The sequence below is a fragment of the Phyllostomus hastatus genome, unplaced genomic scaffold (genome assembly GCF_019186645.2).
Source record: "Phyllostomus hastatus isolate PE091 unplaced genomic scaffold, TTU_PhHast_1.1 phas_contig_948, whole genome shotgun sequence".
Classification (NCBI taxonomy): domain Eukaryota; kingdom Metazoa; phylum Chordata; class Mammalia; order Chiroptera; family Phyllostomidae; genus Phyllostomus; species Phyllostomus hastatus.
Genome location: NW_025333993.1, coordinates 5,608,158 through 5,632,653, shown reverse-complemented (window position 1 = coordinate 5,632,653; position 24,496 = coordinate 5,608,158). Strand labels below are relative to the sequence as shown.

At 57.7% G+C, this 24,496-nt stretch overlaps 1 protein-coding gene across 2 annotated transcripts in view; it reads right to left on the bottom strand.

The window, feature by feature from the left end:
* The window catches only part of ERG (ETS transcription factor ERG), a 99,963-nt gene that overhangs the window by 61,633 nt on the left and 13,834 nt on the right, over nt 1-24,496 (bottom strand). The window lies entirely within an intron of this gene.

The window sequence follows — 24,496 nt, the reverse complement described above, 5'->3', positions numbered from 1 at the left end:
ACGGAGGCTCAAAAGCAACGAGAACCTTGTGTAAGGGACGTGAACAGCGTCTTTGCTCCCCTGCAGAGGGACGCACTCTCTCCTTCCCCACGGGCGTCTTTCCTCCTGCAGTGACCAACAGAGAGGGTGGGCGCGTGCGGAAATACCCGGTTTGTAGGTGCGAAGCTGAGTGAGTGCAAAGGGTGAGCCGCTGCGCCCGTGGGTCCCTCCGCGCCCTCCCGGGCTTGGGTGGGGCTGACCATCCGCACTTACTCTGGTTTTTCCAGTCATACCCATCACGTAACACCCAGTTGTAGGCACGGGGGCACCTCCGCACTCATCGTTAATCCGTCCCAGAGCTCGCGACAGGTGCCGAAACCCTCGAGCACTGCAGGATGAAGCGTTTTCTCCTGCGGGCTGGCCACTGTGACTCCCACGCATTCTAGCAAGGGCGAGGAGTCCCAGGCAAGCACCGAGGGCTGAAACGCTTTTTTTTTTCTTGTCAGAATGTGACGAGGGCAGGGTTTGACGAGTTCTGAAGCTACCGCGTGCCGAGGTGTGACTGTGATTCACTCGACAGGCACAGGTCATTTTCGTTTCCCTTTTTACAACCAAACGTGGGGTAAGCGCGAAGACGCACCCGGGTGCAGGGGACAGCAGGGTTGAACAGAGCGGCCCTGAACTTGGGATCAGCAAACCCGAGTGTGAAGCTCGGGTCTGCCCTTGCTCCCTGCATGCCCCGGGGGGCCTTCTGGTACCCCTAAATCCGCCTTATAACCACACCCCCCGGGGAGGGGGCAGGACGGTGCGCGCCTGCATCTTCAAGCTGACGCGGGGCTGCCTCATTCTTGCTTGAGGCTCAGTCTCCTTAGTGATAAAGGTGATGTTGACGACAGCTGCCCAGACCCCGCTCCGGGTCGTGAGATGGACCCAATGAGCTTGCGTATAGAAGAGGCTTTTATCAACCTTCTGCGTGTATTTCATTGAGGGTCACGTGGCAGGAAGTTGATGCAACCGCCCCCAATTCTCCACGTGGTTCGAGGCAGCCGTTCGGACCGCGCATTTCGACTCTCATTGTTCTGACACGCCAGCTGCCAGGGAAAAGCACCGTCTCTCACGGGCTGCGAGTCACTCACTCTGCGTCAGCACTGGGTGTAACAACCACGCGTCCTTATCTGACGTGGGGAGAGGGGGTGAACGAGCGTCTTTGATTGTGATGAGCGCATCTGACACCTGAGCTTCGCGTGACACAGCCTTCTTGGCCCCTGGCCCAGTTCCACCAGAGTTTTTGCTTGGAATTCCGTGCTAGTGTGTTGGATGCCAATTAAATAGGAGTTTTCTGGGGAAAGGAACCTGGATCCCCCAGCTCAAAAGTGTAGCCCCAACAGCTGCTCCATTCCCCGATGCGCTTACGGGTGTTCCCGTAACAGGCGAATGAATGGGGTGGGGTGGGGAGGGAGGGAGGGAGGGAGGAAGGAAGGACTTCTTACAGCATGAGCCCCACTGCCGGCCCTAGGAGTGCATGGCACATGACTGCTATTCCTCGAACTTCCCCCCAAAAGTCTCTTCCAGGATGCGGGCTCCCTGCAGCTTTGTATTTGGAATTTCCCCTACAATCGAATGGGGTTTTTAATAAACTCGTCCGAGGAAGTCTTCCGGCGGCAGCCTTCCTAAGAAGCTCTCAGGACTGCCCTGCCTTCCTGGTTTTCGACGCTGCGCTCACTTGCCCAGCTTTAGGGAGCAGCTGACTTTGGGTTCCAGTGGCGCAGAGGATCCCCCGGGACAGGGCCCCCAGGGTGACAAAGTCACGGCTGTTCCCTCTTTAACGAGACCGTCCCTCTGTGAGGGCCGGGGCAGGGGTGGCACGCCGCCCCTCTCCTCCGCAGCCCCCCCCCCCCCCGCCCCGCGTGGCCTCTTCAAAACAGGGCTCGTCCATCCGCTGCAGAGATGGGGCGCTGCGCATCTGGAACGCGTCTCCCGTGGATCTCTGCCACATGCACCCGCTGCGCTCGACACAATTCCAAGAATGTTATTCACGCGGAAACCCTGGCCCAGGGAGACCCCTGGTGAGCGGGGGCAGGCGCCCTCGCCCCGCCCACACCCCTGCCGAGCGCGGCAGGTCCCACTGGGTTTCACCAACCGGGTGTGCGCGTCGTGCCGTCCGACTTCCAATCCAGGATTTCCCCTAAGTGGCGGGGGGGCGGTGGCGCTATGACAGCCTTCGTTTAAAAAGAAAAATACTGGAGGCAGTTCCCACCCAACCAAACGGGCACGCCACGCCAGAGTCGACGTGCGAGAGTCGGGATCCGCACACGCGAGTGTCCCAGGGCTGCGGGAGCACAGCCGACCCGGACCCGCCTGCTCGCTCAGCTCTGCCGCGCACGCCCTGGGGCCGTGGCCTCCCGCCCCCGCGTGGAGGGAGGGAGGGTCTGGCCTACTGGCGCTCCCTAAGGTCCCTTCTTGCACCAAACAAAATACAGTTTTCTTAGCTGTGACAATCCCTCCTGCCATGGCCACACCGCAAGCTCTGCCGTCTTTGTCTTGGAGCAGGTGTGTGGCTGAGGCGGAAAGCTATCACCTGTGGGGTGGCCAGAAAGGTTAACTTCCCACGTCCCCTGGGTATCTTCTTCCTACGGGGGATGAGAGGTGGCCAGGTCCCCGAGAGCTCATTCCGCGCCTTCCAGCGTGGTTGGGACTCATCTGCACGGGGACACGGGGCTGCTCTGCACAGAAAACCCACAGTAGCAGTGAGATACGGTTTGAGGGCCCGAGGGCCTTACAGGAACTGGGGCTCTCAGACCAGGACAGGAGCCCTGCATGGAACCCCTACTATTCTCGGGGTGCTCCAGGGACCCCCTTCTTTTCCTTCCCATCCCCGTCGTCCCCAAGGATTTGCTGGCGCAGGCCACACACTATAAGAAACAGAGGGAAACGGGGGCATTTTCTTTTTCTTGGATGCCAGCTCCCGCTGCGGAAGGAGCCAAGCGCTCACCCGCTGTGAGGGTCGCCTCCCTGCCAAGCTCCGGTCCCGGGTCCGTGAGTAACGGCGCCCCCCTCCCGCAGGCCGGGAGGCTAAGCCTGTGCGCGGCAGACTTTCCAGCCCGTAAATCTGCCGCGGCTGCAGAACGGGAAGGAGAACCAGGAGCCAGGGTATCAGACCTTGGTTCGCCCTCCGCGCTGAGCTCATTTCTCTCCCACGAGGCAGCGTGGGGCTCCGGGAACACCCCTTCGCCGGAACACTCGGCCGCACCAACGAGCTGGGCACCGGCGAGACTTGGTTGTTTGTACGACGACAGTGGGGGCGTTGATCTGAATTATTCATTGCAAATATGCCCAGCAACTTCAGACGACACATCCGTAGAGCCTACCAGCAGCACCCCCCGGCACAGGGCTGCGGCCCCTCTGCAAATCGGTCTACTTGGGAAACTGCAGCACCCCTGGGCGTCTGTGCATCCACTCATCCCGCCACCCATCCCACCTCCGGTGGGCTGGGGGGCCCATGGGTGCTAGCGCTGCCTCCGCAGGGGTCCGCCCCTCGGTGCTTGGACTGCCTCCTTCTTCGGGGCCTCTGTATTTGTCACACGGAACCCCCCGGAGGAAGCAGGGCTGGGGGCGTCCGTGTCTACACATCTTTTTCCATGAGAAAGAGGCGGTTCCCAGGGCGACGGTCCGTGGGCACCACTGAAGAGCCCCGTGCCACCCAAAGACACCCACGGGACTGGTGAGGGCGGGCCCCTGCCTGCCAGGCCCTGTGGCCTGGGCAGAGCTATATCTGTTCAGAGGGTCGGGGCTTTCCGAGTTCCCCCCCCCCCGCATCTAATTTAAACGATGGCCTTTGTGAGGATGTGCCACGAGGCTATGTCTGCTTAAAGGGGCAACGTATTCAGAACAAAAGATGACTTGTCCTCCCCGTCGTCCAGCCCCCCTGTCGTCACGGGCACCTACCACCGTGGTAAGCGCAGGTGCACTTCAGATTAACTTACAACGAACACAGCGCAGAGAACTGGGCAACCGGAGGCCAGGAAGCCGTGCTGCCACCGCCTCCGCCACCCAACCTTCAGCCGCCAGCTCCTCCTCTGGAAGCAGGCGGGCGGGGGCCCCCCAGAGTCCTGGCCAGTGGGGGTCAGACAGCTTCCCAGGGGCCCCGACAGCTGAGGGGGACTTTTTTTTTAATGCACTGAGTGCTGGTGCAGTCTTCGGCAGTGGCAGGCGCTCCCGCCCACACACCTGCCCACGTGGGCCGCTAACGATCACTTTATTCTCACTCCCCGCTCTTTATTCTAAACTCACTCTCACTCTCACTCTTTATTCTAAACTCCGTACTCTGCTTCCGAGCAACGGGTGTATGAGTGTGTCCACCTCGCCGTCCGTGGGTGGGGGTGGCCGCCGGTGATGGAGGGCACGAATCGTGTCCGCACCCCAGGCCTGGCAGTGCGGTCCGCTGTCGCTCAGCCAAACTCCGCAGGGAGCTCTTTGTGACGCCACCGAACCCACACGCCCAGCTTTCCCCCCTCTTATCTGCTCCGGTGCAGGTGGCGGGAAAATTTTAAATTCAAAAGAAGTATGTAATTTCTGGAGTGAATGAGGAGCTTGCTTCTCAGAGTCTGACGCTCAGACCAGCATCACCGGCAGCGCCTGGGACCTTGTCGTACGTGCAGAATCCCAGGCCCCACCGGAGTCAGAATCGGGGATACACGACAGACAGACAGACAGACAAGGAGCACTACACGCACAGTAAGGCGTGAGCACTGGGTCAGGGGGCGGGGAGTGCTCTGAAGAGAAAGAACAGGCAGAGCTGAATGAGGAGGGGCGGACGGAGGCTTCCGCCGGAGAGTGGTCAGGGAGGCCCTCCTGGAGGAGGCGAGGCCAGCACAGACTTGAAGGGGAGGAGCCCCATGGGTTCCTTGGGGAGGGAGCCTTCCATGCACCAGCAGCAGCCAGAGCGAGGCCAGACGTGCGCACTGGGGTTTGGGCATGGGACGCTGGGTTCGGGGACCGCCGGGGAGGAAGTGTGGCCGCTGGACAGGAAGAGAGCAAGCGTGTGGTGCGGACGAGGACAGCATCCTGGAAAGGCTGGGGCGGGCAGGTGGGCGGGCAGAGCTGGGCACGCCATTGGCAGGGCCTGGGCCGCACCGGGAGTGAAATAGGAACCCTGCTAGGCATTGTGGCGAAAAGCCCAGGAATTGTCTTCTGTCCTGAGGTGTATGGATAGTCTCCACCTCGTAAGGGCTCTGCAGAAGACAGCTCTTTTAAACTGTATGACTCGCCAAGCTGGAAGGGATCGGAATGCACCCATGCTGCCCCAGCTGGCGTAGCTCAGTGGATTGAGCGCGGGCTGTGAACCAAAGTGTCACAGGTTCGATTCCCAGCCAGGGCACATGCCTGGGTTGCAGGCCATGACCCCCAGCAACCGCACATTGATGTTTCTCTCTCTCTCTCTATCTCCCTCCCCTCCCTCTCTAAAAATAAATAAAAATCAAATCTTTAAAAAAAAAAGAATGCACGTATGCTGCATGCCAGGTGCACCCCAAAAGCCACACCCACAGGCACGTCAGCACCGTTCTCTGCCCCCCTCCCCCGCCCCCTTGCAATGGGAACTTCCAGCCATGTATCCCACACACGGAAACTTCGGGAATGCGGGCTTTGCGTTCGGAGAGGCTGTAAATGGCCGTGGCCGGCTTTAAAGGTTTTGCGGGGAGAGGAGATGCCTCCTGGAGGCTCCCTCCAGCCTGGCACAGGGCGGCCCTCGGGGAAACCGGCCTCCGGGGGAGCCGCAGCACGGAGAGGCCTGTGCGTTCTAAGGGGCTTGGGGACAGATGGCAGCCGGGGGCATTCCTCTCCTTCTGCCCTCCTCGCTGGAGCACACGTCTGAACGAAACGGTAAACCTTCTGCAGGAGGGCGGCACTGGTGTGATGTTTTCTACTCAAGCGTAGTTGGCACCCAGCAGTGTATCCGTCTCAGGCGTGCGGCAGAGTGGCTGGACGTGTACACGCCTTACGGCACGGTCGCCACGTTCGGTCTCGTAGCAACCGCCTGTCACCGTGCAGAGTTCTCACTATGGTCCGCTCCTCGCCCCCGCCCCCGCCCCCCGCCCCCGCACGCATCCGCTCGGTCTCCATGTCTGGGAGGCTGCTTTGTTGAGAAGGGCTGTCTGCTGCTCTCTCTGCTCGCCCACGGGGAACCCCAGTGCTCAGAGCTCCACCTCGGACAGCGCGCCTCCCCGTGAAGACAGGGCGCCGCCCTTTTCCTGCTCGATTCTCCTCCAGCCACCAACGTGGGCCCTGTAGGTGCCTTGAATCCCGTGTCCACGGTCAGCCCGTGGTCTGTGCACACGCGTGTCCTGGGGCTTCGAAACAAAGTGCCACGGACACGGCACTCGAGCCACGGAATGTTCTGTCTCACGGCTCTGGAGGCCGGAGGCCCGAGGTCCAGGTGTGGGCGGGGCCAGGCCCTTCCAAGGGCCACGAGGAAGGACACAGGCCGCAGGCCACTCCCCCCAGCTGGCGGACAGCCGCCTTCCCCCACTGTCTGCACGCCATCTGCCTCCGCACGCACGGGTGCCCCCGCCCCTCTGCATCAGGACGCCGGTCATGTGGGCGTGGGGCCCGCCCTGACGACCCAGTCCTAGCGACCGCTGGGAAAGCCCCATCTCCGAAGAAGGTCCCGTTCTCCGGTGTCGGGGTGAGGACTCCAACACAAGCGTGTGGGGGGACACCACTCAGCCCGCCACAGTCTGTGCGCTCCAGGAGACCAGAGAGTGAACCTGCTGTGTCCACTACTGGACCCCCGTGCCCAGCACCATGCCGGCCACCGGCCAAGCGCAGCAGGTCAGCGGTTCCCAAAGTGTGTTCCGGGAACCCCCAGGGCCCCCAAGACCCTTCCCGGGGTTCTGCTGCTCGGGCCTGTCTCCGTGATAAACTCCTGCCTGCCTTTTCTGCTCTCGTCCTCTCATAGGTGTGCAGTGAGGTTCCCCAGGGGCCACGTGACACCCGGTAGCCCGGCCGAGCAGGCAGCAGCGGTGGGTCTGAGAATCCAGCGGACCCTGGCCAGCCAGACCCGCAAACACGTGCGCTCAATGTGAGAGACCGGGTGGGACTTTTCTCCCGCAACGTCTTTTTGGAAAATGTCCGTTATTCTTCAAAACATGTATGTCACTTAAATGAATAAGCAATGAGTTTATTATCGTTATGCTCGAATGAACTCATAAATCAATGTTTCAGTAACGTCTCGGTTTTCATTTCTAACTCAGTGAACGCCGGTCGATGAGACCATCTAAGCAAGGGCTCCTCCGCGTGCTCACTGACCAGTCTCTCGGAGTGCGAACGGTCCTGAGACCGGGCGTCCACGGGCCACTGCCGGGAAGCAGCGGCCGAGGCAGTCTGGCTTCTCTGATGTAACCCTAACCCTTACCGCGATAAGGGGTTTTATGAAGAGCATATTTTCAGTGGCGAAGTGTCACAAAAAAAGGAAGCTTGTTGGCCAACCCCGTAGGTCGACAGCACAGACTTCTCATTTAAAAAAAAAAAAAAATCTCAGCTCTCCCAAGATAGCAGTTAGTGGCGTGTTAACTTCAGAACTTATATACGCGACCAAGGATCGGGGGACTAGAGTTTTTCTACGTCCCAACTGCGGAGGGCTGGCCCCCAACCTGCACCACTCGACCAAATCTCCTAAGGGGCAGGCTGCCCACGCCCTCCTCGCTACCACCTACCCACAAGTCTCCGTTTCCAGCCGAGCCTTCCCGAGGGCGCTGTGTCCATGGCAACAGAGGAGGCGGTCTGCGGGAGGGACCCCAGACCAGCAGAGAATGAGGGAGGCTGCAGACCACCCACCTGCGGCCAAGCTTGGGGAACAGGCCCCAGGGCCCAGGGCTGGGGAGCCCAGGCGCAGACCCCCCTGCCCATCCCCCAGCACGCCCACCTCGCGACATTCGCCGAGTCTCTGCACCGGCGGGTGGCGCTCTCCAGGGAGTGGTGGGGTCCACTCTTTGTCTTTCTTAATGACCAGGTTGTTTTCATTTTTAAACTTGTCTCCGAGACGGGGACTGGGAAGAATCTCCCCATGTGTATCCTTGCTAGGGATGGCACGGAGGTGTCTCATTTTAAGGCAAGTCTCAAAGGGGGTCAAATCAAACAACAAGTAGTCGGGCACCTGCCCCGCACAAAGCGGCGACGACGGGCACTGGCGGTGGGGCTGTGAAGCTGGACTGTTCTCAGGGTCTTTCACTCTAGACGGACTGTCATTATTTGAACAGGGGGACAAGACGCACCGGGAGGAAAGGAGCTGCCTCGGGGCAGGGGGAGTCCGTTCGGGGAGGTTTGACTGGGGCCTGGAGGAGTTGCCACGGGTGCCGCACACATGGTGAACACCTGCCGTGTGAATTCCTACTGTGCAGGTGCTTACTGGGGTGCTGAGTTTGCCAACTGCTTCGAGGGTAGAGGGGGAGGGAGGGGGAAGGGAGGAGAAAAAGACCTTGGTGTACATTGACCTTGAAGAGCAAGACCAACTGGGCAAGTGCACGTGGTGAGGAGCATTTTCTGACGGAGACCCTAAGGGGAAGAGCCCCAGGGGAAGGCCATCCTCGGTGAGGTGGGGGGGGGGGGCCCAGGGCCGGGGCGGGTGGGCAGTGGAAGCTCAGACCGGAGGCACGGCCTGGCCCTGGTTTCAGAGGCCCACCCAGGGTCTGTCTTTCATTCCGTGCAAAACGCCGGCTTGTCATTCCCATGCTTCTGTTCCTTCTCACTCCCGGCCTCCCTTGTCCCGCCCTTTCCCCCGTCCATGACGGTAGTGTCTCATCTTGGGGTCACAGCGCTCCTAGTTAAGTAAGGCCCACACCTGAACATGACTTAGATGAACTTAAACATGGATTTGCTTTACATCAGCAGGAGTGGTCTAATCTCCCACACGGTGTCCCCAAGGAGGTCTCTCTGGGCCTCCCCCTGCTCCTGGGAGACGCACTGGCCGGTGGGAGGGGCTGTATTTTGGAAGCAAAACTGAACGTCAGCGATTTGCCAGAAGTCACATTTGAGGAACTCTGCCCATGGGTGGCCAAGCCCGGCTGATAAAACACGTGGGCAGCCCAAAGAGGCACAGTGTCTGTGGGTCCGGGCCGTGATCTGCACCAACCAACCTCACAGGTAACGGACCCCATGGGGCGGGGGTACCTTCCAGATGTGGGGCACGCTGCAGCCCAGTAGGGCGTCAGGCGAGGTCGTGTGTAAACAAACAGCAGGGCTTTTCTCCAGGAATGTCATCCCACCACATCACCCTTCCGTCCCCAAGTAAAATCCAACCCCCCAACGTGTTCTGGCCCCTGGAGACACTCAGGTCCTGCCGAGAGGGGTGTTGAGCTTGCACCTCTCATTATCTCCTCGTTCGGTGACTCACCGGGGACCTGAACCGTGAAGACAGCCCCCGGTCAGCCAGAAGAGGCAGGTGCCCTTGGCAGCAGCCTGCACGGCGTGGGCACTGCTGGAAGGCCCTCCCGTGGGACTGATTCAAGACACACCTGGACGTGTGGCTGTGAGCATCAGGGCCCCATCGTGGGAATCCGGTCACTGAGTGGAGGAGCTTGTTCTTTACCTGGATGAGGTCCTGCCTTGTCGTTCAGAGAAAGAGCCACAGAGGAAAGCAGAAACCACAAGCCACAGACACCAAAAGCAAGAGGCGCCTCAGTGTCATTTTCTCGTGCGGCCAAGGCTTCCAAGAAAACACGCCAACTCTGAAGTGCACTCGCTGTTGCCCCAGACACACCTCCCCCCTCCGAGCTGGCCCTGCACCCCCTGCACACTCCCCACTTCCCAAGCCGGCCAGACACCGGAGTGTGAAACCAGAAACACACATCTGCGCAGAACCAGTGAACTGGGCGTTATCCGCGCAGTGAGGTGCGGCGGGGGCAGGCGTGTCTGTGGGGTCAGAGGGAGGGAGAGAGGGGCGGTCAGGAGGACGCGTCGGGATCTGAGACAGGAAACTAAGAAACAACCTCACAGACAGACCGAGAAGGCTCTGTGACAGTAGAAGGGCCCTCCTCCAGTCGCCAGTTTCAGACGACTTGGGTCTGTGCGGCCAGAGAGAAGTCTAGTGATTTGCACCTTGACTGTGGGGCTGCCGAGAACGGGTCAGTTGTTATATATATACATATCTCAGGGCCCACGCCGCAGAAAAACAACACGTATTCAAGTCACGCCACCAATGGGTGAATTCTAAGTCAAGTCTGCACACTGAAAAAAACGAAGCACACTTTCCTGGCATGTGGCGCGGATATCGGCCTAACTCACGAAGTGCACAAGCCCACACGCGGTGAGTGTGCACACACACACGGCATCCACCTACAGGGGCTTGTCCACACCCAAGCTGTGCCCACTCCTGCCGCTGCCTGTCCCCCCTCCGGGAGCTCCTCAGCCCTGGTCTTTCTCCCTCCAGCTTCCTGCCGTCTTCAAACATTGCACGGGCCATCAGCCAGCGAGCCAGAGCTGGCACAGAAAGGGAGGAGAGGGGACACGCCTCTGAGGGCACACGGGGACTGGTCAGCGCTTCGGGGTGGGGGGGAAGGTCGCTGGGGGAGAGCTGGGGAAACCAGGTACACACTGGTTGTGTGTCCACACCAGGAAATCAGGTAGACACTCGCTGATGGCGAGCGGCACCTCCCCCACACCCCCCTCCCCCCGCCCCCGCCCCAGGCCGGCTCACCAGCAGGCAGAGCCGATCTCCCGACCTAACCCACGCATGCCCGCCGACTGCTCGTCCTCTCCCGCTGGCCTGAAACCGTGCGAAGGAAGGACCTCGTGCTTCTCTGCCCTTGGGGACAGGCAGGGGGGTTGGGGTTAGCACGGACGGGATATGGTGAACTCCATCGTTTCCTAAAGGCACAAATTAATCTGGAGAGAAGCAAAGATTTTCCCAATGCCCGCAGCACCGACCTCGGTTCCTGAAGATGTTCCCCCTTGACAAGAATACTGGGGCGACCTGGAGGGCCTGGCCGTCCCGGTGACCACACGTCACAGCAGAGGCAGGAACGGGACACGTGCAACTCCCCTTTGGCAGTGGCTACCCAAAAGGAGCCGTGCAGGGCCTTCAGTGCGCCCCACACCCCCCAACCCACCCCAGCACGCTCTCACCACGACAATAAGACTGGAAGACCGGCTTCCAAGCCCTCGTCCGTCCCGCACGAGCCCCTGATGGGACCGCAGGTGCCTTTGGGTCATGTGACCCGTGTCCGGAGCAGCAGCATTGCTAAGAAAACCAGCTCTGGTCAGAGAATCCAGGCAACCTGCGCTCAAGTTCAAAATGTCTTCGTCAGACTTGGGGCACTCCTGTGTTTCACAGGATAGCTATGAATCCTGAACTCCTTAAATCACGTGTCAAATATGTATTGACTCATTACTCTGCGCTGTGCACTGCAATGCAACTCCAATACTTCTTACAAGAAGACCCGGGGTCCTAGCCACCTGCCATTTGTATGCCGTGATCTTAAGAACTCTCATCCCTCTGGATGGGCATTTCACAGAAATGCAGCCACAAACACTCATAAGCCTCATCCCCATGGGCTGGACTCCAGTGCTCCCAAAGATCCTGCTTTCTGAGAAAAATGAGTGAATAATTACACCTGTGGGTACAATTAGCTGCATAATGTTTTCCCCTGGAATCATTTTATGTATGCCTTTGGGCTATTCTTTCTTTTTTTCTTTTAGGAAATATCATGAAACATTTCCCGTTAGGCGAAATTAATTTGTAAGAAACACGTTTTACGACAACACAAATGAGTTTCCATTTTTATTTGCAAATAAACCGCGAGGTTAAAAACAGCACTTCAAGGCAGCTTGGAAGCGAGTCTCACTAATTCCTGGTAAGGAAGGAAGAGTGCAGGCTCAGTACCTGCTGGCGGCGTCCCGCGGGAGCAGGGGTCACAGCCCTGCGCGGGCCCTCCCGTGCACTCAGCAACCTCAGCTGGATCCCGTGTAATCTTGACACAGCACTGGTAGGAACATTGCTCATTTCGCCATAATGACCTCCCCACTAATCTGGCTTTTTAATCGTTTGCATTGCACGTAGATGTCCACAACTTCTGTGAGCGTTACTGCGCCCTCACAGTTTATGTGTCTGTCACGGACCATTGTTACGCTGTTGGCTCCGGGAGGGCAGGGGGGCGTGGGTCCCTCCGTCTGCCCGCAGACCCTCGCAGCCTCACTCCGCAACTTCCTCCCGTGTCCTTCCTCGCCCGGTCTCTCCTTTTCACGTGCAATCGGAATTCTTTTCATTGTTAACCAAGTAGATGAAGTTCCGAGTCGTGTTTCCATTTTTTGGCCAAAGAATTCCCAGACTTATAACCTTCATGTTCAAGTTCAGGGAAGAGAAAAATTAAATAAAAGGAAACGATGATGTTAAACTAACTTTCTTATTTTTACTTTTAGAAAGCTAATTAGAGTTTGGTCTTTGAGCAATTTTATCATTTGATTAGGATCTTTAATTAAATTAGGGTTGACACTCACTAGGGGCCGTGTGACCGATTTACCTGGACACGTAGAGACGGGATAAAACATCCATGTTTAACGCAGCTGGGTGTGTCCAGAAAGAAGGAGACTGCGGTCTCCGACTGTTCCAGCAATCCGACATTCCTTGTAGGTATCGCCTTTCCCAACAGGAGGCACTGTTGGAATTTGGGGCAGATCCTCTTCCTCAATTATGTGGAACCAGGCCACACTGTGAAGGTGCCCTTGGCTGTGCCCGCTGATGGCCAGAGCGCTCCCTCCGTGATCCCGCCAACCCAAAACGCCCACGTGCTTCCTAACGCCCTCCTGCGGGAGAGACACGAGCCGTGGGCACCCAGCTGAGAACCACGATGCAGTCCTCTCCGCTTAGAGCTCTCCTTGCCTTTCCTCATTTTAATATTCAAACCAAGCAGCAGAACCGTTTACCCGCTCTCATCACGGAACTCCATAATCTTAGTCCTCACGCAACTTGACATTTTTGTTTAAAAATCTGATGTTTATGTATCATCCGTGGGCTTCCACTACGAGGAACACAGAAGCTATCACGAGTATGTAAACCAGAAAGCGGATGCAGCAGAGACTGCCTGGGACAGAGGCAAACCCAGCAACGGCGTCCGCGGGCTGCCAGCGGCACCGAGTCACCTTGACCTTCTCCAGCTCACAGTCTAGTCTCATGAACATACATAGATGTTAGTGATAGCATGCAGGGCTGGTGTGTATGCACGTTTGTTTATTTGGTTATTATCTGAAGCTCTAGACAGAGCGGAGGGTGGAACCCGTGAGGGCAGAGACCGTTTCCCCAGGGCGTGAGCAACCCTGGGCGCACACGGGGACAGGCACTGTTGTCAAATGAGGAATGAATGGAGTGATGCCCTATTACATGCTGCCTGAAGTGCTCATGTATTTTGAGCTAGGGCTTTAAGAAATGGATGTTAGGGGCCCTGGCTGGCGTAGCTTAGTGGATTGAGCTCGGGCTGTGAACCAAAGTGTCGCAGGTTCGATTCCCAGTCAGGGTACATGCCTGGGTTGCAGGCCATGGCCCCCAGCAACCGCACATTGATGTTTCTCTCTCTCTCTCTATCTCCTTCCCTTCCCTCTCTAAAAAATAAGTAAATAAAATCTTAAAAAAAAAGAACCGGATGTTAGACTGCTCATTTACTACGCAGAGTCATTTACTAGACTGTATGTTGAGCATTTCACAGTTGAATAAACACCTTCTTTCGCCACTATCTCCTGTGATCCTCCCAGCCACTCCGTGGAGACCTGGGATAAATTTTACAACCTCCAGCTCACAAAGACGTGGACCGTGTTCGCAAAGTTTGCGCGAGAGCCTGTTTTTGGCAACTCCTCACGCTCTGACTCCCGCAGACACACGTTGCGTGAGTGGCGCGGGCGGTGAGCCGCCCTCAAGAAGTGCCACGTCTGTCCCTGCCCCCACCCCGAGCTAAGTGGACTGTACAGGGCTCCTCGGAGACCCTGCGTCCTGAGATGCGGGACACGGAGCTCTGGGAGTCAAGAGGGAAAGGAAAGAAAATGAACATTTTGAAAAAGGCATTCCTAAATCCCAGTGTTCAGGGGAAGAAAGAAGTTGCAGCAGCCCTGGCTGGCGTAGCTCAGTGGATTGAGCTAGGCTGGGAACCAAAGTGTTGCAGGTTCGATTCCCAGTCAGGGCACATGCCTGGGTTGCGGGCCACAGCCCCCAGCAACCTCACATTGATGTCTCTCTCTCTCTCTCTCTCTCTCTCTCGTCCTCCCTTCCCTCTCTATAAAATAAATAAAATCTTTTTTTAAAAAAGAAAGAAGTTGCAGCTACTAAGTTATTTCTCTTTTTCTAAGTTATTGACCTTAGAACAATGATTTTTCAACCAGTGTGCTTCGAGAATCTTTAAAGCACGCAGTACCTAACTGTTTAGTCGGGGACACTGACCTCTTTTCCCCTGGATTGCCAAGTTAAAAAATGGCAACAGCCAACACAGCAATAGCCGTCCGGTGTGAGCAAATCAAAACTATGCCTATTTTTCCCGTCAGATTGGCAAAAAATGTATTTTTTGGTGTGCGACAGAAGTCTAGTCATTAGTTCCTGTGTGCCATGAGGTGAAAATGGCTGAAAACCACCACCCGCGTACGTGGAAATGTTGGTGACAACACTGACGAAGTATGGCTGCCACGTCTCGGTGTTCTGGGTTCTCCGTTTCGAGGAGCCCCACCACAGAGCCCAGGGAAAATGGGGTCTGCAGCCCCATCACCACCCTGGAGCCGGGCTCCTGCCGCTGACCTCAGCTCCCCGCCTGCACGCCCAGCGTGGGGCAGGCGGCGGCAGGGCGGGGCTGCCGATGACCCCGAGACTGCCTCCTTCCTTGTGAGCTGGGACTTCGAAGTAGAGCATGTTTTCGGAATACAGAACAGTCTGCAAAAATGTGCTCCCAAAGGAAATGGAAGAAGTGATCAAAAAGGAAGAGGAGGCAGAGACGAGTCCCAAGGACACAGGAACCAACTTGAGAGAGAGAGAGAGCTCCCAACGGCCAACGGTGGGACCAGCTGAGCGGCAGAGTAAATACTGAGAGTCCTGGTGGTACCCAAAGAGTAAGATAAATACCCAAATGCCCATATACTGATCTAGATAAAGGATGGAATTCAAGCAATAAGCAGGGGGAGGGGCGCAGGGGGAGAGAATTCTTTTTTTTAAGATTTTATTTATTTATTTTTAGAGAGGGAAGGGAGGGAGAAAGAGAGAGAGAGAAACATCAATGTGCGGTTGCTGGGGGCCGTGGCCTGCAACCCAGGCACGTGCCCTGACTGGGAATCGAACCTGCGACACTTTGGTTCGCAGCCCGTGCTCAATCCACTGAGCTATGCCAGCCAGGGCAGAATTCTTCTTTACAGAAGAGTCCCCAATAGTAAGCACAGAAGGAACTCCGGGGTCCTAACTGCTGTCAGCAGGGTACTCAAATCAGTGGGTGATACTAAGGGAGATGGTTTGAGGGAGAAAACAGACTATGTGAACACCCTCAAACTGTCTCCCTTAAAATATTTATCAATTACTGTTGGGATGTAAACCTCCATCCACAATCTCTCAGATAACTGCCCCTCCAGGAGATGGTGTTTAGTGTCCCTCCCCTTGGGCAGGGGCCGCACCTCGCGCCTCGCTCCTAAGGCATACGGTGCGGAGAGGGAGACGCAGTCACTTGGGAGTGGGCAGAACGGGCAGACGCCACCTTAGCCAGGCCTTCCAGGCCAACACCACCAGCACAAAGACAGAGTGATAGACACATCACGTCCCGGGGTCCTCTTGGAAACACCTGTGACCTCTACCTAGACGTGATAGCACCCACACAGAGGGGTGCCCCACCAGATCCCTGAGCAGTGCCCTTCAAAGATGTCGTGGCATGAAAGACGAGGGAAGAACACGACGCCGTCGCAGTTGGAGGGGACGAATGCAAGGCGGTGTCCTGGACCAGAAAAAAGGACATTCGGAGAATCTGAATAATGTGTGTCGTTTCCTGAAATGGAGGGGTGGCGATTTTTTTTCTCTATCACGAGCCAATTATTTCACGGTAAAATTTTTGGCTTTGTAAGCCACGTGGTCTCCTCTGACATGACCTACGCCGGCCCCTGCAGCTTGGAAGCAAGGACAACGTGTAAATGAGTGGGGGCGGCCGCATTCCCATAAAACCTTAGACACGAAAACAGGCAGAGGGCTGGCTCTGGCCTGGGAGCCGGGTTCCCTGACCCCCGGCCAACGGCAGGGGCCCAACGCTGGTCTCTTCGTGTTGATCATCGTGCCTGGTTCTGTGAGGTGGTGACACAAGGGCAAGCGAAGGTGCCGGGGACGGGGGGACTCTCTGTGCTGCCTTTACAATTCTTTCGGGAATCGAAAATCATTTCAAAAAAAGTTGCTAAATGAAGTAGAAATCGTTTGGGGACCGTGGGCCATTTTTGGGTGGTCTTGGTCACCCCCAGGCCGCACCCTCCTCCCCCCTATTGGAGCACATCCTGCCAGCGTGGCCAATCCGTGCACCATCGTCTGTGTCTGTTCTGCACAGAATGGGGGGTGCGGGCTCACGACATCCCGCGAGTATTGAGGGCAACAGTGGGGCATACTTCCTGAAAACGAGGGGGCCCTAGCCCTCAGTGAATCCCCAAAGGGGTGACTTGGGACAGCGGTAGCCCCACTGCACCTCTGCTCATAAAAATGGCTGGGCGGAGCCCAGTGAAACCCAGCTCACGGCGCCATGTGCAAAAGCCCAGGATAGCAACGTGGGAAGTGCTCTCCGTCTTCTGCAAACTCCTCCTAGTAGAGTCAAGAACTGCTTCCCCACAGCAAAGGCCTAGAGCGACCGGAACCAGAACCCACACCTCGGGGCACTCAGCCTTTCATGACAAGGGCATTAAACCCACCCACCATCACGGAACCCTTCCTCCAGGTGCGGTCCTGGGCGGGGAGTTCAGTGTACGAAGCAAGCAGCCTCCCGGAGAAGGGACACTGGGACTGGGCCTTGGACGGTAAGAGGGCTTTGCCATCACCGGAGCAGAGCCCGAAAGCCCCCGCCATGTTGGGGACCCTGACTGCGGCCCCAGGGTGGCAGGTGACGGGATGCAGAGGGTCTTCGGTCTCACCCGAATGGACCCGCCTGCTGCGCTGAGCAGCTTGGTCTGCCCCATGGGAACTGGCAGAGCGTTTTGTGCAGGTGAGCAGCCCAGCCAGGTTCGTGTTTTGGAACGAGGACACCAAAAGTGGCGGCGGGTCGCTGGGAGGAGGCTGACGGGCCTGAGAACGACGGGGAGAGCTGGCTGGGCCCCGTGGGCTCCCCAGCCCCGAGCTCGAGACCCCGGAAGTCTGGCCGGGGGCACGCAGCTCGCTCCTTCTCAGCCAAGGCGGACAGTGCGGGTCTTGACCCTTCTTCATGGGAAGGACCAAGGTCTTGACCCCTGGCTTTCGCTGCAGCCATTCCCTCCGGAGCTCTGCACCCCGGGTCTGACCCTCCAGGAAGCTGCGTTGTTTTCTTCCTGATGCGCGGCGCCCCCAGCTGCTCAGGTTGAGGGAAGGAGGCGCTAATTACCTCTGAAATGTAAATGTATGGCTCCGTTCGTAAGTCGTAAGTGGGAGGCATAGCCAAACACGCTCTGTGCTGATTGAGCCACGTCGAGCCACGTACGTCGAGCCATTTCCTGAATTAGATTTCCAGTCGCCTCAGCCCCATCTCGAGGGCACGCACACCCAGTCTGGGCGGGGGGTTCGATGGGGTCATCTGGCCTCCGTGAAGCCCTTCCTCTCGCTCGCTCAGCTCTTTGCTTTCCTACGGGACGTTGAGTCTATTTTTTTTTAAATATTCACATGACCCTACATTGAATTCCATCTATGAAACTGCTCTGTGTGTGTGTGTGTGTGTGTGTGTGTGTGTGAGACAAATCCTTTTTAAATAAGACAGCAATTACCTTAGCTACCAGAAAGGGATGATGAAATAGTCATGATTCAAACTGAATCCTATCACACGGGGAAACTGACTCAAGTCTGGGAGTGTGAAAAATGACGCAGCACTGACCAATGCCTACAGGCAGAGAGCCTGCACTTTGCGGCCAAGGAAAAGCAGCCGAGGCGGGGGAAGGAAGGAAGGCGGCCTGGCCATACTGCTGGGTTGTGAAATGAAGCTGCAATTGAAGTGTACAGTGCAGACGCCATCTGACAGCTTACGGAAGCGCTACCTGGGTAAGACGGGTGAGGTTGGAGCACACTTAAACAGGTATAAATACATTTCTTAAATGTTTTATATATACTAAATAGCATACAAGAACATATGATAGGTATGTAAATAACCATATAATAAATAAGCACAGATACATGGCACCGAAAGAGGAAGCTGAAAGGCTAAGCCGAAGCTTTTCCCCCTCCGATGGCCGGAGACAACCGAGGCCGCCCAAGAGCCGGCCGCGAGCAGGTCCCCCTTCGAAGGAGCACTTCCTCCCCGCCGGCAGCAGGGAGGCTGGGAGGGGCGTCCTCGGCCACCTCTGCGTCACCCCCAGAGTCACTGTAAGAGGTGAGGCCCGTCCTTGGTCCTGGAACCCACTGGCAAAAGTGGTCGCGCCTGAGAACTTCCTGGCGCTGCTCTCCCCCCGCCGCCCACAACCCCACCCTGCCGCCACCCAGCACCCTCCTGCTGCCCCGCGGCGCCTTCCTCAGCAGACCTCCGGGACGCGGGAGGCAGGTGGCGGATTTCTCAGTGAGAGCGCAGGGAAGTGAGAAAGCCCGTGCAGGCGGGCTCCCACTCGGCGTGGCCTCCGCAGGTGTGCGGGGACGAGGCAGAGCCTGCATGGTGGCCGGGCCTCGTCTGCGGCACAGGTGGCCTCGGGCGGCCGAGCCCTGATGGGTCACCTGGGGAGCCTGTGCCCTGTCCTCGGTGTCCCAGTCTGCCAGAGGCCCCTGAGAGACCCTGCCCCAGCCACACACTCCACCCTCTCTTCCTCAGCTTTTTGCCCCGAGAACCTCGCCCTTCCTTCTCGTTTAAGAACCCCTTTAAGCTGCGTGATGGCAGAGGGGCAAGGGAAAGGGCTGGGTCCTGCCTGGCTGCGGGGGGCGGGGCGGGGGGGAGTCCTGAGAATACAGAATCGGGGTGGTATGAAAGACTCGGCTCTATCTCCTCTTTTCTCTTTTGGAGCAAACACTGTGATACAACCAACAAAAACACCCCCTGGCTCTATGATCATTTACCCGTTCCTTTTCCCTCGGGGAAATCAATGGCTGGAAGCAAGGGGACACACAGACAGGACAGGCTCCTCGTGACAACAACGGCGAGCCTTCAAGACACAATCACAGCGTGACCAATGACACCGTGACGACGTGGCGGGCTCTGTGCTAACTGCCAGGGTGAATTCACACCTCTAGCCATTGCGCCCATTTTAAAGATGCAGAAACTGAGGCTTAGCAAGTTAAACTGGGGCATAAGGCTAGCAAGCATCAGGACCCTAACCCGGATGCCTAACTGCACAGAACGCACTGCTCTGAATGGCTGGGGCTGAAGCGGCCGCCAGGCACGCTGACACCGAGGAAACTGGAGAATTCTGAGAACCGGCCCAGCCCCGGAAAGGGGGAAACGTGAGGAGACTGGAGGAAAGGAGGAGAGAAGATGACCTGAATCGTTCAGGTTTCCCTCCCTGTCTTCCACTCAGGCTTCTGAAAAGGGCACCTCGTTCGACTGGCCCCCACGGCCCCACTGACTGCAGCAGAGGCAGACGGACCCCTTTATTAGCATAGAACTGTTCTTCCCATGGCCTCCTCTGAGGACTCAGGCTCCCTGGGGCCCTGGCGCCCACCGCCTAGACACAGCACCCCCCCCGCTGCCCGAGTGCAGCCACTGTTCTGAGACAGCCCAGCCCGCCCCAGCCCCAGCCCCGGCCCATGGCACTGTTCCCCGGGGTAGCCGAGCCCTGTTCTCGCATTCCCTTCGGGGTCTCCTTCCCCGACCGCCCGATCTACCCCGGGGCCCCTGTCCACTGCCACCACGCTGTCATGCTGGCTGCCCGCCTCCTGCCAGAGCCTACCGTCACTGCTCCTCTGTGTCCCGTTCATCACGCCCTCCCCATCCCCACAGAACTGAAAATGCCCCGTGAGCCCCGGGCCCATGGCCACACTGGGTGCCCAGGAGATCGTAAAGCAAATAAATAAATGAGCTGATTCGCGTACGCCAAATCCCAAAGGGATAAAAAGCCCCCTGGCCATGATCGTGGAAGAACTTCTTGAGACAAACCAAAGGAATGAAGCTACCAGTTATTGAAGAGGGAAACACGTGACCACAGTGTTTAGGCGGACACCCGATGACAGGGTCCCAGAAACCCCTGCCGTGAAGGCAGAGGCCTGACACGTGCACAGTGATTCAGTGGAGGGGTCTTGGGAGAGGGGCCCCCTGCCACGGAATTCAGTGTGGCCGCTGCCCGAAGCTCCTCACCAAGTGGGGGCTGGGGGTGGGGGGGCCTTAGGAGGGAAGAGCTGATCAGAGGATCGTTGTTTTGGAACCTTCAGAAGCGAACACGGGCCAGTCTGCGTGCGCAGGCCCCGCACAGAGCAGGCGGCTGCTCGTGAGCCCCAGCCTTCGCGACACCCCGGGGCTGCGTTCCCTCCCCCGACGCCGCCCGTTCGCCGAGAGAGGACGCGGCTGGGCCTTGTCTCCCTGCGCGCCCCTGCGCGCCCCAGCGCGCGTATCCCAGAGTGATCCACCCTTCTCTCAACGGCTGGTGGCAGCTCCGAGAGCTGGGCGAAAATCAGTTGAAGGAAAGGGAAGTCTTGTCGGAAATGAGATTAATCTTGTAACGAGTGTTCAGCCCTGATAACCCATCTGGGCGCACAACTGCTCCAACTGGAGAGCAATTAACCTTCACCCGACAAGCTCTGTCCAACCGTTATAAACATTAAAGAGACAGAATCCTTCCCCACTCCTTGCAGACTAAACAACCAGATTTGAATTCCACGTCAACGGCCGCCTCTCTCTGCAGATGTGCGGAGGTGACAGAGTCCGGGGGGGGGGGGGGAGGTGGGACGGGGCCCTGCAGTCACTCAGGTGGCCCGGGCCCCCGTGCGAGCAAGCAAGCGGCAGCGATCGCGTGAGCACTGGCTCAGGGCGTTCTGAAATAAAATCACTAGCGTTGGGGGAGTTGCACGGAGTTGGTTTCATGGGGAGCCTGTGTCTGCGGATGGGAACCCACCGGAGCGGGGTGTTTTTTTTTTTTTCTTCTTCTGTTTGCCCAACAGGAGGAGGGACATTTGCACGGAGCCAGCCCCTCCCTGGATCCAAGCCCTCTTCTCCCGAGCACGGCGGGCCTGTGCAGGCGCCACGCAGCTCGTGCTCACAGAAGGGAGATGTTTTGTGTTTTGTTCTGTTCTGTTTTTATCTCTAAGAAGTCGCTCGCCTTCGTGGGGAGCAGACCGGTGATCTCCTGTCATCTGTGGGTGCTGCGCCCGGCGGGGCTGAAAGAGCCGAATGCCAGAGAGGCCGGCGAGTCTGCTCACAGCCCCGGGGCTAAAAATAGCTTCCCCAACACCGAAGAGAGATCTCTGAGGTCACTTCACTTAGCACTCGGGCAACCGCGGGCTCTGGCACTTGTTGACCCTGGGCCGCCGGGCGGCCTCTGGGGCCTCGGAGGCGGGCACCAGCCCCCCGGAGCGTGGAGACCGCGGGGATATTCACGGGGACACACGCAGAGCACCACGGGGGGCAGACGCTCGGGGCGGCCGGCCTATCGGCAGTGACGGCCCCCGGATTTTTAAAAACCAATAAAATGGTAAAAAGGAAAACATGGAAACTTCATTTAGCGTATTCTCAACACATTTCTCTCTCCCGGGGTTTTAATCCAGCCTTTGGGATGGCTCAAGACAGCTCTCAAAAATAGCCCATCTGCACGTTCGCCCTTCCGCCTCCCTGGAGCCCTGTTTCGGTTTCCCAGGGGCCGGGTCTCGAAGGTCAAGGCCTCAGGGGTGTCGGCCCACCAAAGGCTAAGTTTCCACGGCCTATCTCCCTCCCCCACGCTGGTCTGCGGACTGGCCTCTAAGAACAGTACCAGAGCGACACAATAGAGGTTATCTTGCCACCTGGGACAAGAGGACTGGGCCACAGGACCTCAGCTGCCTTGCTGTGCCTCTCACGGCGCCCCTTCCTGCCATCAGCGGGCAGGACCGCCCCCACCCCCCAGAACAGGATCAATGACGAGAGAGCCAGTGGGACCGTGTCCCGAGTCGCACTGTACACACACATCCCCACGCTGGCAGCCAAGTGACACGCAGGCAGAAGATGCCCCAACATGGCTGTCCCAGCCACACCGGGGGCGTCCTGGTGCCTTTGCCCAGGTGAGCTGGGGATGCTCTACAGGCACCTGAGCTGGCCAACCTGCGTCCCCGAAGGACCGTTGGGTGTTCTCAGAGTGGACAAGGGCCCACGCAAACGGCACGGCAAGAGCCCCGATCTGGCTGTTACGTTCAGTGCACAGGCTGACGCTCAGTCCATGAGCCACAGCAGCCGGGGCTTGGCTGTCGCATTTACACGTTCATTTCTTCCCTGAGAAAACACGCGGCACCTTCGTTGGCTTGGCGTCAGGTGGGATTCACAACGCCTCACACCAGGATGTCTGGGGGCAGGTCACGTTCACGTCCCCCGTGGCGCCACCTTCAGCAGCTGCCAGCGACGGGAGACGAAGAGGAAATTCCAGCGCCTGGACAGGAGCCCTGTGTACATCACCTTTTCATCAGTTCTGTCTCAGCAGCCTGTGTTCTGCTTGCAGACTTGAGAGGAGAAAGACACGGGAATAATTTTTATGGGACGGAACCCAGCACGTTGACCCGGGCAGGGAGCCTGAGGGCGGCGGGCTGCCCGAGGAGCACGTCGCCCCGTGAGCGGCCGAGCGGCCGAGCAGCTGGGGGCTGCCCTCGCCTTGGCGCACGTCTCGCCTTTGACCAAGCGACACGATGAGATAAGGGAAACCGCAGCTTCGAACTCGGTGGCTTGTGAAACTGAAGCAGTTGCAGAGTCAACACGATGTCGGGCAGTGATTTTCAGCTTGATGGCCGTGCTGGACGCAGCGACGAAGAGGGGGGACACCCGTGCTGTGAAGTCGCGTGTTCTTTTCAGTGAAACGCGCTGCACTTTCGCATTCCAAAGCGGCAGCTGCCCCGAGGCGATTCAGGCACAAGTCGGGAGGCAGCTGGGGGCCCCTGCCAGTGAGTGGGGTGTCTGGCTCTTCTAACGGGACAGCAGTGTCCAGGGGAGAGACTGCCCCTGACACCCGCCCGGAGCGGGTTACGCAGTGCCCCCTCCACCACGCCCACCTGGATCCTCAGAGTGTGCCTTTATTTGAAAATAGGGTCTTTAGCCCTGGCTGGCGTAGCTCAGTGGATTGAGCGCGGGCTGTGAACCAAAGCGTTGCAGGTTCGACTCCCAGTCAGGGCACATGCCTGGGTTGCAGGCCACAGCCCCCAGCAACCACACACTGATGTTTCTCTCTCTCTCTCCTGATCTCCCTCCCTTCCCTCTCTAAAAATAAATAAATAAAGTCTTAAAAAAAAAAGAAAGAAAATAAGGTCTTTGCAGATGTAATTCAGGTAAGGATGGAGAACAGATCACACTAGATGAGGGTGGTCCCTAAATCCAAGGAGAGCCCCCTTACGAGAGACCCGGAAGGACAAAGACTCGGAGAAGGGGGAGGCGTGAAGGTGGGCTGGAGCAGCATACCCACACTCCCAGGGGCGCCAGGGCTGTGGGGGCCGCCAGAAGCCGGGAGACGGCTTGCGGCAGACCCCCTCGGAGCTCTAGGCGGGGCCAGCCCGCCAACGACGCCTGGATCTGGGTTTGGGCTGCCGACCTCTGGAACGGCCAGAGAATGGACTTCTGTGGTTTGCAGCCGCCCGGTCGTGGCCATCTGTTATGGCGACCCTAGGAAAGTGATATACTGCTGTGGGTGGAGTTCTTAACAAAAATCTTGCCGTTTTAGGGCATTCTGCGGCCCACTGTTTGATTTATGGAATCAGTACAGCTTTTGAAAGGGCTTCAGACCATGCCAAGAATTAGGTAACTTCCTGGTGACAGCCACCAGATAGCCTTCATTTTTCAGAATAACGCTAGTTTTGTAAAACCTTTCCAGGTAAACTCCCATCGGACCGGGCCCTGATTTCTCTGCTTAGGGAAGTCTGGCTCTGGTACCACTGGGTGGAAAATGTCTAGTTCAAGTTTGCGTGAAAGTCATGGGGGGATGTGGCTTGACAAGTATCTTTAAATCTCTCAAAATAACACTAGAAGTTTCTGAAAATGGAAATTAAAATATAATTTCATTAGTATGTTTTTCCAACCAACATTTGTGGGCAAATTAGTCAAATTTAGCCCTGGCTGGTACAGCTCAGTGGATTGAACGCGGGCCTATGAACCAAAGGGTCACTGGTTCGATTCCCAGTCAGGGCACATGGCTGGGTTGCAGGCCAGGTTCCCAACATGGAGCCATGTGAGAGGCAACCACACATTGATGTTTCTCTCCCTCTCTGTCTCCCTCCTTTCCC